Source organism: Sinocyclocheilus grahami, unplaced genomic scaffold (genome assembly GCF_001515645.1).
Source record: "Sinocyclocheilus grahami isolate Dianchi unplaced genomic scaffold, SAMN03320097.WGS_v1.1 scaffold96.1, whole genome shotgun sequence".
Classification (NCBI taxonomy): domain Eukaryota; kingdom Metazoa; phylum Chordata; class Actinopteri; order Cypriniformes; family Cyprinidae; genus Sinocyclocheilus; species Sinocyclocheilus grahami.
This window is the reverse complement of record NW_015505275.1, coordinates 1,327,723-1,339,898: the sequence shown is the minus strand read 5'-3', so window position 1 is coordinate 1,339,898 and position 12,176 is coordinate 1,327,723. Positions and strand designations below refer to the sequence as shown.

General features: G+C 34.8%; 1 protein-coding gene across 1 annotated transcript in view; it reads right to left on the bottom strand.

The window, feature by feature from the left end:
• LOC107587770 (F-box/LRR-repeat protein 4-like) overlaps positions 1–2,494 on the bottom strand; it is an 18,248-nt gene extending 15,754 nt beyond the window's left edge. Inside the window, exon 1 of the mRNA XM_016275675.1 lies at positions 2,389–2,494. The gene's annotated coding sequence lies outside the window, so the exon portion shown is untranslated. The remainder of the gene's footprint in view (positions 1–2,388) is intronic.
• Between the last annotated feature and the right edge of the window lie 9,682 nt (positions 2,495–12,176).

The window sequence follows — 12,176 nt, the reverse complement described above, 5'->3', positions numbered from 1 at the left end:
AAAATATTTTATATATATATATATATATATATATATATATATATATATATATATATATATATATATATATATATATTCAACCTAAACTAAATGAAAATTAGAAATGTTGCCTTGGCAACTAAGCAAGTTTAATTAAACTGAAGCACAAACATTACTAACTGAAAATAATAATAAAAATATTAAACAAACTAAACCTGAAATTACAAAAAAAAAAAAACTTAAAAAAAAAAGTCAAAAGCACATTACAAAATTACTAAAACTTAAATTAAGATTAAAGGAACACTCCACTATTTTTGAAAATAGGCTCATTTTCCAACTCCCCTAAAGTTAAACAGTTGAGTTTTACCATTTTCGAATCCATTCAGCTGATCTGTCTGGAGTGTCTGGCGGTAGCACTTTTAGCTGTAGCTTAGCATAGATCATTGAATCTGATTAGACTGTTAGCATCTCGCTCAAAAATGGCCAAAGAGTTTCTATATTTTTCCTATTTAAAACTTGACTCTTCTGTAGTTACATTGTGTACTAAGAACGACGGAAAATGAAAAGTTGTGATTTTCTAGGCCGATATGGCTAGGAACTATACTCTCATTCCGGCATAATAATCAAGGAACTTTGTTGCCGTACCATGGGTGCAGCAGGCGCAATGATATAGAAACTCTTTGGCCATTTTTGAGCGAGATGCTAACGGTCTAATCAGATTCAATGATCTATGCTAAGCTACAGCTAAAAGTGCTACCGCCAGACCCGGAGATCGGCTGAATGGATTCGAAAACGGTAAAACTCAACTGTTTAACTCTAGGGGAGTTGGAAAATGAGCCTATTTTCAAAACAGTGGAGTGTTCCTTTAAAGCAAAAACTCAAAATAAAAGCTCAGGGGTTAAAGCAAAAAAAATATAAAAAATCTTTTGACTGAACATTTTTCCTCGGCCAAACCCCATTCCACAGCTATACCTGCCACACACCCAGTTTAAGAGCAGTTTTTTTCTTCTTGTTGTAATTAGGAGAGCTTGTCCTCCTAATTTAAACAATTTAGGAGCACCTTCTGATCAATAATCAAATTCTGATAAAAAATTTGCCTTCCTAATACGAGGTGATATTTGCCTCAAAGTGATTTACAGGGGCATTTTCCTTTTACCTTTGTAATGGCATTTTTCTCATTTTATTAAAAGGAGCAGGTTATCTTCAGAGAGCAAGTTACTATGGTTACTTACATACCCTGAAAGTAACCTCCGATTTTGGAACCGAAAGCTGAGGTTATCTGCTCGCTTATCCTCAAACATACCTGGGTATGTCACATAACCTACTTTTTGGAATACCCCCCTGCTCTGTGTTCTCTGCTAATAACCCGACTGTGAATGACGCGAGCGGCGTCACTATGTTGTCAGTGAGAAGCTGCAGCCGTGGAGGGGATGATTTTTGGTAACTTACACCGGCAGAACAACAACAATGCGCTACATGTTTCTTTTCCCCCAATTGACGGAAAGCCGTCGTAGAGACGGAAAACTTTAATCCCTGAAAGCTAATTCAAAAAACTCTAAAAGAACACTAACACCTGAACATCCATTTGTACATATTTTTCTGTACATATTCTGTTCTTTGGCTTGTTTTCACAAAATGAGTTTGTAAAAATTATTTTCTTATAGTTTAATTCGCTTGTTGCCAAGAATTTTCATTAAATCCAAATGAACAGGCAAGCTGCACATTCTAATATGTAAAATATATATCATAAACTATGCATAACTTCCCTGAACAATCTAATTACTGGCATAAACCATAAAGTCTAAAAGCAAACTTCCTGTCAAAGGTCTTCCTGTTGAGAGAGATTCATATGAAATGAGTTTGTTTCTAGTTAAGATGTATTTCTGTTACTTCCACAACATATTCTAGTGGTTTTAGATACTGACATCATGCTGATTACTGCCAAAATAGTGAAAAAGCCATTTAATGACATGACAAATTACCAAACACAGCAAGTTAAAGAAATAGTTCACACAAAAACCTATATTTAAAACACACACACACACACACACACACACACACACACACACACACACACACACACATTTTGTTTCAAACCAGACTTTTTTCTAATAAACACAAAAGGAGAACATGACAGAATTTGCTGGTGTTTTCGGGTGAACTATCCCTTTAATGTTAGACTGAAAGCTGTTGCTGATGGCTACCAGCTCTATCACCACCATATCGATTGATTTTAGCCATATGTGGCTTCCTATGTGATCGAAACGTTTAAAATGTAGCCAGAAAAGAGGAACTGCTAGCAAGCTGAGCTACAGTTCATTAGGCTGGGTTATGAATCGCCTATATATATATGAGCGCAGGCTGTCATGCCACACCGCACCGATGGACTTAAAAACAATGACAACTTACAGACGATGCAATGGTGTGTTGGAGTGTTGTGCTGAGTGTGTTCTATGTTCTCGATCCATCTCTCACTTCTGCTGTCATTGCTCGCCCATTCTTCACTGTTCATGCGGAATATAAACATCCGCTTCACCCTGCACAATGCATTGTGGGAAGTGGAGTACTAACACACGTCATCCCGCATTATTGAATTAACGAAACAAACTCTTTCCAAAGCACAAAAATAACTCTTTCTGATTTGAACAATTCATCTGTTTTACCTTTTAAAGAACGACAGTTATTACCGAGAAATTTGACCCTGGAACACAAAACCAGTCATAAGGGTCAATTTTTTTAATTTGAGATCATCTGAAAGCTGAATAAATGGTTTGTTAGGCTAGGACAATATCTGGCCTATTTGAAACTATTTGAAAATCTGGAATCTGAGGGTGCAAAAAAAAAAAAATCTAAATATTGAGAAAATAGCCTCTAAAGTTGTCCAAATGAAGTCCTTAGCAATGCATATTACTAATCAAAAATTAAGTTTTGGTATGTTTACGGTAGGAAATTTACAAAATATCTTAATGGAACGTGGTCCTTACTTAATGTCTTAATGATTTTTGGCATAAAAGAAAAATCGATCATTTTGACCCATACAATGTATTTTTGGCTATTGCTACAAATATACCCGTGCTACTTAAGACTGGTTTTGTGGTCAAGAGTCACAAATGATAGATTGTTTAGGCACGATTTTAACATGTACAGACTAAATAAGCTTTCTTAAATATAAAAACAATAGTTTATTTATAGAAAGAGTTCTGCATTCAGATCCAGGATGTTTTCTCTGTTCACACCTTCAGAAAAATAGCCCAATTGAATTAAAAAATATGCTAAACAATCTTTTTGCAAAATATAAATGCCATAAAGTTTAGACATAGCTAGAAGGCTATATTAGGTATGGTTGGGCAGTGCTTGGTAGATCTTTTAAACAAATTTGTGGTAGCCTATAGCTTTCTATAGCAATTTTATAGTAATTTCTAATTCAGTCTCAGAAAGAGACAGATATTATAAACATGTAAGTTGGAGAGAAAATTAAAATTATTAAAATTAAAAGAATAAAAAATAAATAAATACAATTAAAAGAGTGAGACAGAAGACCTTCAGTTAAAACTGTATATGCAGCATGTTTGGATAATCAGGCTATTATTAATCTTGGTTAAATGGTTCCATTTTTATTTCTCTTTATTATTGAAAGTTATTATTAAAATACAAGCTTATGTGAGTTTTGCCTTTTCCTTTTTTGTAATAAATGCTCTCGTATGGTTCTATTAATTATCTTATTATTATACTATGGTCTGACACAAAATCATTTAGTATGGCATTTGAATAATGATTATTGTAAAAAGTTAAGGAAACCCTAATGAGTTCTTTAGAGTTGACTCTAAAGTATACTGATTTGATTAGTTTGGCTTGTCAAAATTAGGCTATATTACCAAAAAATAGTGATGACGTGCATTTACATTTATCCATTTAGCAGATGCTGCAAAGCGACTTGTAAAAGATGATGTCAAAGTTTTGTGTTAACCAAAAAAACCAAAAACACAAATTACTATGCCTAATCATGCCTGCGCATAAATTATTCACAGACTAATGACTGGAAATGAAAAAAATGGCGCTTATAGTTTATTGTTATTCATCACATTCAGCTGAAAATGACTTGTAGCCAAAGATACAGTCTTTGCAAAACAATTATATATGTGTATGTGTGTGTGTGTATATATTTATAACACATATATAACACAATACATATACAGAGGTTTAAAAGAATTTTTGGTCACTTCTAATTTCACAATAATTTCTCACTTTTCCTCTCGCTCTGTTGCTCACTCTTTTTCTTATGTAAAAGGCATTGAGAAGCACCAATCCTTTGTAGTCTGGAAGAAAGACATTGTTTTGATGTTCTGAATAATACATTTGTCTGTTAGAATTGACTGAGAATGTGGCGATTGTGACATTTATTTCATCGTAAATGGCCACATTCCCTCATGACCTGTCCTGCTGGCCTCTCTGGTGGATAGAAGGCGGCGCACAGGCTTGGCTCCAAAGAATACGTGCCGCTGGCTGTCCATCATGGACAAGTGCTGGGCTCACAGAGGGAAACAGATGCATATGACCACGTCTTGGCTGGCATTTGCATCGATGAATGACTTGTCCAGTCAGTTTGTCTCATGGGTGAATTGAAGCCCTATTGTCACCACAAAGAGCATTGAGTCTCTATGGAAGCGTCACTAGGCAATCACAGGCCAAACTCTCATTAGGAGTGGAGCTGAACGGCAGATAAAGAAGACAATTGAATTTGAAGGACAGATTTTTCTTCAATTGCTGCTTTATTTTAACCTAAAAAGACATTTTTTTGTGCATTATGTATGACTGATTTTCATAATTGCCATATCAGTTTTTGAGGTCTGCCTGAAATTTATGACTAAAATGAAGAAAAAAAAACCTGGAAAAACCTTGTCAGCCTCTATTGCAAATGGACTGATGACATTTTAAGGCAAGACACTAGGCAAAGATTGGATTTTTTTTCATGCACTGGTTAATTTGGAAATTTTAGCCTTTTTAAAACGTGTTGTTTCAGAAAGTGGAAAGGAAACCTCCAAATTCGTTATTGCACTTTATCTCTTTGCATCTTTAGATTTCACTTACAATACATATCTTTAAATACATTAGCTGTTTTCTTGAAATTATTTTTTCTCACACATTGAGCAAGAAATCTCATACACCAAGCTTTCCAGATGTATTTTCTATTGATATTCTTAAGATTTTTACAGAGGGGTTTGTTCAAATATACTTTGCCTAATTATATACAACATTTTATTCCTAAAAAAAAATTCCTTTTTTTTTTCTGGCAGTTTACAGTATTTTCTGATTTACGGAATGATAAAAAGAGTTTAGCATAGTAATGGATGTGACAGTGTTAATGTATTTGGTCTTGGTGGAATAGATCTGCTAAGCTGCTGCTATTGGTTATTGCTGTTGTTATAGATTATTACTGCTGCTGCAAGCAAGTACAGGAACTTGCTACTGCCAATGCATACGGTGATACAGTGCTGTGAGTATTTAAGACATACTGCTACTGCATAAATAGCATGCATAATAACACATAGCAGATCTATACAGGTGGAGCTGGGGAAGGTGGAGGGTTTCAGAGGAACTCTGAAAGCGTGCTGCAAAATGCTCAAGTGAATGCTAACCAGCCATTTAATGTAAAGCAGCAAGGTCATTGGCTGCATATATAACATGAACCAATCAGCTTGTGCCAAGTCGTTTAACGCTGTGAATATTATCAGTTACGTTTAGAACCCATCAGCCTGCGCCATCTAGAATTTCATGAAAGAACTAGGCATATATCCCTTCTGTAAAAACTCTAATTTGTCAGCAAAACCCATACAGAAATGTAATATGACACATATTGCCCTATATCAAGAGTGATATTGACATATATGTTACCTAAGGTGACATATAATATCTATATGATGATTTTTCTGTTATTATATATAGCAAGCATACATGTCAACAATTTTTTATTTTTTTATAAATGTGAAACTTATAAGCAATATAATATGTTTTTTTTATAAATACATGCCTATCTTTTATATTTATTTATATAATAACATGTATTGTCAAGTTTTAGGATGGATACACGTGTGCATGATATATATGACCATAAATGTATTATACATACATACACACACATATTTGAATATGAAATTGTTCAAGTTTCTAATAGGTTTAATAAACATTTTTGTTTTATAGAACAATATACAGTATTTCACAAATTAGAAACTGAATACCGGTATGTGTATATACAATGCATTTGCATATGGAAACGGTCAAAGAATTATACATTTGACTTTATCCAATGTGATTTCAGTTCTGGAAATGTTTGCAAATTAGTGCATATTTATTTAGATAATGTATAATTTGCATATTTAAACATAACATTTCCGAAAACTTGTAATACAAAAAAGTTTAGATTCTTAATGCAATCAATCAAATAGGGAAGTATGGTGATATCTGTTTTTTTTAACCCTATTCACCTGGAAATACACAGTTCTTTTGGGTCCAAATGCACAAACAGGCTAATGGTTCGATGAAAGGAGAAGTTGGATGCATTTGCCTTTGATGGGAAAAAGATGCACGAAAAGCAATGTTTTGGAGGATACTGAGAAACGGTGGATCATTCAGAAAGAAAAAAGGGGGGAAAAGGAGGATTGTGGAAGGATTGACAGGAAGAACAGTCAAAGAGAAGGTTGACGGTGTTGAGTTTGTTAGCCTCCAGCGTGGACAGCTCCCTTGACTGACAGTGTGATCAGCTGTCAGCTCCTGCAGGCATCACCGACAGGCCTCCTGTCTTCTGTCAGGCCTCAGTTCCAGCCTGCTGTTCTATACCCACGTGCAAACACACACACACACACACGCCAAAGCCCTATTCTCCCTCTGACCCAGCTGTCAAAAAGAGCACAGCTAAATAATGAATCTGGCCATACTCCTTGAAGGAAAGGCAGCAGGGAGGGGAAATGCAGAGAGAGAGGAGTCTGAGGATCCTCGAGGGAAAACCAAAAACAAACCTCAGTCCATTTAATCCCTCTCTTCACAGCCACAAAGGAACAAGACAACAGCATCAACAAAAATTCAGCTATCCTTCCATCAGCTGTCATAAATAAGACTTGCTATGACATTATCCTCTCTCTGCCGATCAAAGACCACTTGGCCGGTGCTTACCAGACACAAACAGGGAAGGAGGAGGAAAACAAACCAAGCTCCCTCTATGGATCCTTCAGAGATACAATGCTGTTTGAACATTAGGTGTCTAATTTTCATGGTAATGTACTTTTGCGATATAAAGTCATTTTGAATAATTAATAATGGCTTGAAAAATAACTAATTTTCACAGCCTTTAATAAAAATAATTAAAAAATTAAATAAAACAAAATTAAATATTAAATCCTGCCGATTACATGGCTAATAAAAATGAGAAAGAAAGAAAGAAAGAAAGAAAGAAAGAAAGAATCTGACTGGATACACTATATCCTCCTTACATGACTAGTTAGCAAATAAAATACACACGCAAATGAGTTTTTGATGAGATTTTTCTAAGCTTGTTGTTGAAACACTACTTCCACACAATGCCATTACTGACCAATCAGAATTAAGTATCCCAGACAGCCTGCTAATAATGCTAGATAGTTTTCTATAACGGACCTGGTTGCTGAATGTCATTGTCTTTAATGGTTACACGTACAAATGCCATCTCTTCAATGGGCATTACAGGGATTCCACTTCGCTGGTTTGAATCCTATCTCACTGGTAGGTCTTTCAGGGTGTCTTGGGGAGGGGAGGTATCCAAAGCACATCAACTTGTCACTGGGGTTCCTCAGGATCAGTTCTTGGACCCATCCTCTTCTCCATATACACAACATCACTGGGTCCCATCATACAGGCACATGGCTTCTCCTACCATTGCTATGCTGATGACACACAGCTCTATCTTTCATTTCAACCAGATGATCCAACGGTAGCTGCACGGATCTCAGGCTGCCTGGCAGACATCTCGGCATGGATGAAAGAATATCACAAAAAGTATCTCTCTCTTTATTTATTCCTTCTCTTTCTAGCTTGTACTTATTTGAACAATGTCTAAGAACTTGGTATTACGAGCACTTCCTGTGTCTGTTTGCCTCTTTAAGAAGAATCGCTTTATGTATCCCCCAATTGTAAGTCGCTTTGGATAAAAGCGTCTGCTAAATGACTAAATGTAAATGTAAATGTAAAGTTAAAATATAAAATGCTCTCAGCATTTCCACAGGAGGAGAGGCTATCTAATGCTGTCATTTTCAGCCTAAGCTGTGAATTTTCTCTTCTCATCCTCTCATTCCCTTTAGAGACCCATTCACTTAACAACAGCAGCGATTTTCAGGATTGAAGCAATCAAAATTGAAACCCGCTAAAAATATTCCCGTTTCCACTCAAGCCATTCTGATAAATGTAACATCCAAACATTTGATGCGCTTCAAGTCTTAAAACATGCGTGGCTGCATAACCTAAACTGAATTGGTTGCATTACTAAAGGTAGTCAATGCTGATCCATTATCATTTTTTTAAATGTTTTTTTATTTTTTTTTATTTTTTACTTAAGACGCAAAAGACAAAACCTACTCATATCAGCTTCTTTCTATGCATCTCGCTCTGATTCATCCTCTCAAGTCTGTGTTTAGTAATGATGCCTGATTATTTCCGTACACACTTGTGTTTGCACACACACACACCCTCGTCCATTGGCTCCAGGTGAGAACATTACAATTCACATAGATTAGAATACATTTGCCACCTTGCCAGGTGTTCTCAAATGCAGGCCTATCACCATGGCAAATCGCTCAGCAGCCACGCAACTGAATGACACTTCACATTCAAATCAAAAGCAGTTACCCCAGCTCTCTTTGGCATGATAGTCTTTTGAACAGGAGCAAGAGTAGGGGGAGGAACCTGTGGCTATAACAACATTATCTGAATTAGAATGGCTTTGATCGTTAACAATGGACGGCGGAACACTTGAAATAAATAGCTTTTGTAAATCCAGTGCCTCTAAACTGGGTATGACTCAACGTAGCGCAATGGCTTTCCTTTGAGTTAAACTAACATGTACCGCTCACACGTGTGTGAATACGAACATTTTAACTTCAGAACATGAGAGCACATATGAATTATTAATTTTTAACACTTTCTGTTTTTGATCCCTCTCATCCAAAATGATACACACCTGTTTTGTTTTGGTTCTTTTAAAATCCCTAGTGGCATTCAAAAGGCATATTCATTGCTTTTTCATGAAGAGCATACCTGCTGCTAATTGTAATCATAAACACGGCTCATAATTATTCACATTTAATATCCATTTTCAGCTTATCGAAATGATATTTGATTACCCCCACATATCTTGCAATTGACTTCATTTAGAAAGGTCGACTATTTGCACCGGCCAGGGAGTGATTTAAATGTTTCATGATGATTACCAAAGTTATTCGCCTTTTGTCTAAATGACAGAATCTGCAAATATAATTAGCACGGGTGGAAATGCAGGGAGATAGTGGCGTTGGCTGTCATCACGTTCTCCTATTGTTACAGCGCTGTGTCCTCCAGCTGAACTTCACTATACTGAGTTTAATTGGTTTTGGGAACTCTGCTTTGAGGAAGTCATAACCTTGATCTTCCCTTGGATAAGAGATTCCTTTTTCGCCATCAAATGCATGCAAATTTCAGGCTCAGCCTGGAAGAATTGTAAACAGACAAACATTGTTTTATTCCATTGTGATTCTGATTAGAGAGAAATAATTAATCACAGTGTTTTAGTGGCCGAGAGACAAAAGGTGCACTGATCTAATGGCATAGACTGACACAAGCTACTGTAGCTATAAGAACAGTTATGATGAGAAATGGCTATTGATGTCCTTAACTTGGAACTTCGCTTAACAACAGAGGATGAAAAAGGAGTTATTTGTTTTTCTACATACTTCATATACTGTGTGTACGATCAGAATTAGAGTCCAAACTGATAAGAATATCGCAAAAATGCACAAATAATACACAAGACTCCAGTCCATAAATGAATGTGTTGTGAAGTGGAACGCTTGATGTTTGTAACAAACAAATCCATCATTATGGCATTTAACTTTAAACTGTTGATTACTTCACAAGACGTTAGTTAATGGATTGGAGTTGTGTGGATTACTTGTGGATTATTGTGATGTTTTTATCAGCTGTTTGGACTCTCATTCTGATGGCAGCCATTCACTGTAGAGGATCCATTGGTGAGCAAGTGATGTAATGCTTAATTTCTCCAAATCTGTTCCAAAGAAGAAAAACCCATTTACATCTTGGATGGCCTGAGTATAGAGGTACGTACATTTTCAGTAAATTTAGATTTGAAACTATTCATTTAAATACTTATTATGGCTTTAAGTGGCACTGTTTCGATCAAGAGAGGTTTAATTTAAGAGAATTCCTGTTGTATAACTTTATAATATACTGACAACCACCATAAAAACACAGGTGGTAAAGAGATGAATCAAAGCTCATCACAAGTAGATTTTCATAAAGCTGCTAAATGCAAATATATAGAAGGTGCAAAGAAGTACAAATAAAAAACACCATCATGGCAACACTAATATAATGCAACAGACATTATTTTAACAACATAATATGTAACATTATTTAAATTTAAATCTTAAATTTAATCTTTAAATTAGCTTTTTTCACTGTATATAGTAAGGGAACTTACTGTTCGCCACTTAACCATCTTTTACATCCACCTAACACATAGCTAATCTTTAAAGTTAGGACTGCATTTTAGATATTATTTTAAGAATCTATTGTCAACAATAAGCAAGGATATAAAAAATGTTCTCTATAAGGCAAACAATATGTGAATAAACAGTGGACAGGTTACCTAGACACTGAATGCAAATATATAGAAGGTGCAAAGAAGTACAAATAAAAAACACCATCATGGCAACACTAATATAATGCAACAGACATTATTTTAACAACATAATATGTAACATTATTTAAATTTAAATCTTAAATTTAATCTTTAAATTAGCTTTTTTCACTGTATATAGTAAGGGAACTTACTGTTCGCCACTTAACCATCTTTTACATCCACCTAACACATAGCTAATCTTTAAAGTTAGGACTGCATTTTAGATATTATTTTAAGAATCTATTGTCAACAATAAGCAAGGATATAAAAAAATGTTCTCTATAAGGCAAACAATATGTGAATAAACAGTGGACAGGTTACCTAGAAGCTATTTCATTCTGCAGTCTTGGCACGCAAAACCTTTTCTGAGAGCACTTATCTCACTATTCCTCAAAGGTACAGAGATCAAATCCCTGCGTCCTTCACACCTGCCTCACTCTTCCTCAGTCAATACGAACTCAAACTCTCTCTTGAGAAAAGCTTTAAAACTTACAATTTTCAAAAAGAACAATCTAGGAGATAGACAAATATACAATTGGTAGAAATAATAGACACATGTGAAACATGTACTCCTCTCCCACTTTCTCAGAGAGAAAAATCTTTAACCAAAAAAAGAAAAGAAAAGAAAGGCAAGATATAAATTGCAATAAATTATATTTTTGTATAAATCTAATGACAGCTCAAAGGTTTTGTTGTATATAATAATGATTTAGGAGGAGCTTAGTCTTTCAAATCAGTATCAAACGATTTGGCTAAATCACACTTTTGCAAAAGATAGGAAATAAGGCTGCTGTTTCAAACATTGACATTAATACACTACCATTCAAACGTTTAGGGTCGAAGGAAGTTAGGGTTGAAAGAAGATTCTTATGCTCACCAAGGCTGGATTTATTTGATCAAAAATACAGTAAAAACAATAATATTGTGAAATATTTGTACAATTTAGAATAACAGTTTTCTATTTTCATATATTTTCAAATGTAATTTATTCCTGTGATAGCAAAGCTGATTTTTTTAGCAATCATTTCTCCAGTCTTCAGTCACATGATCATTCAGAAATAATACTATGATGATTTGATGCTTAAGAAAAAAAATCTTATTTGATCTAATATGTCGAAAACAGTTGTGCTGCTTAATATTTTTATGTAAATTGTGATGCATTTTTCAGGATCCTTTGATGAATAGATCATTTAAAAGAATAGCATTCCTTTTCTTTTTTTTAAACAAAACATTTTTGCATAAAATTATTAATTTCTTTAAAAAAAAAATATATTGCTGA